Source organism: Tyto alba, unplaced genomic scaffold (assembly GCF_018691265.1).
Source record: "Tyto alba isolate M040663 unplaced genomic scaffold, T.alba_DEE_v4.0 Super-Scaffold_40, whole genome shotgun sequence".
Taxonomy (NCBI): domain Eukaryota; kingdom Metazoa; phylum Chordata; class Aves; order Strigiformes; family Tytonidae; genus Tyto; species Tyto alba.
Genome location: NW_024881316.1, coordinates 15792411 through 15793936, shown reverse-complemented (window position 1 = coordinate 15793936; position 1526 = coordinate 15792411).

Below are 1526 nucleotides of genomic sequence, written 5' to 3'. Positions count from 1 at the left end.
ACACGAAGTGAGCATGAAAAACTGAAAGATCATGGTTTCAAGCAAGACAGAGTCCATTAGATGTTTTGTTTGTATATGTGCTTGTGTTGTCTAGAAATTCAGGACAATATCTACTTTAGAAGGTCTTGCATTAACTGTCCTGATAGTGGTAGGAAGCAATATTAAAAAAAAACCCCAAATATTAAATCACTATTTACTGAAAATTAATCTTTTGTCAAGTTACTGATTTGTTCTGTGTTGTTATTTTTGTGCAGATTAACTGTTTTCTGTGCTCTGTTTAAGTGATAACAGATTTCTTACCTTATTCTTCTCTAAAATGTATTTGTATTATTTCATGGATGCTGCCAGCTGTACATTGTATATTAACTCTTGCATACAGCACTGCATGTAGAACTGTGTAAGCCAGTGTCTGCATATGGAGACCACAGCAACCTGTGTGGTTCTGCAATGGTTTGAACTCTTGTTCTTATGAAGAGTGCATATTGCTCTGTAAATAAACTAACATGACGGATTCTAAAAGAGCTCACTGGTGGTACAGCAATGAGTCAGTGAGTTTAGGGTAAGAAGTTTCTGTTTAGATTTATACAGAATAGGATGGCTTTGAATCACAAAGAAGACTGGATTCTGAAATAACAAATAATCTATTTCTACATGTTTAATGGACGATAACTGAAATGGAAGTGCATTGACTTGAAAGTAGATCCAACCTCACAGTTAAATCAGCTTGCCCAGGGTTCAGTTTGGGGGTTGGTCTTGCTTTGACCAGGGAGTTGGACTGGGTGATCTCCATCCAGATGTCCCTCCCAGCCTACACAATTCTATGATATAAATAGGAAGCAGAAGTAAGACAGTTCAGTCATGAAACACTTATTAAAAATGTGTTGTTCCTGAAGTAGTCAGCTCTGCACTTCTGTGGGAGCTAGGATTCCCTGGGTAACGGGAAAACGTAGGTAGTATGTTGCACTGCAGAGCTGCCATGTGGGCTGCGTTACTGCACTGCCCTTCAAGCTGCCCCTGAAAGGTCACTGAGGCATCTCTGCATCACGCTTCAGACAAACACAAGGAGCCATCATAAGCTTGGCATTGCACTGAGCGAATACACATGGCTGGGGGCTGGAGCGTTGCGGGTGTGCGGCACAAGCAGAGCCACAGGGCTCTGCCCAGGGCAGCCCGGAGGTACCCAGTGCTCCAGCTCCAGCTCAGCGTCAGCCTCGCAGGATGAGAGCTGGCTCTCTGCAGAGAGCCTTATGGGGCTGCCTGCGTACAGTTTTCTCCAGCGGATCTGGGGCAGCGTGAAAGCCAATCCCATCCCGTGCTGTGGCACAGAGCCAGCACTGATCTTTGAGGTTTATTGGAATGGGCTCTGCTCTGGGCAAACACGGCAATACTGCTTGTCAACCACAGCTGGCAGTGGAAGCAAGATAGCTGCATTCAGTGCTGAGCTGGGGTCTGTAGAGAGCCAGGCTGTGTCCTGCTGTTCATGGTATAATGAATTTGTGTTGCAGATGAACTGCCCGTGATAATTA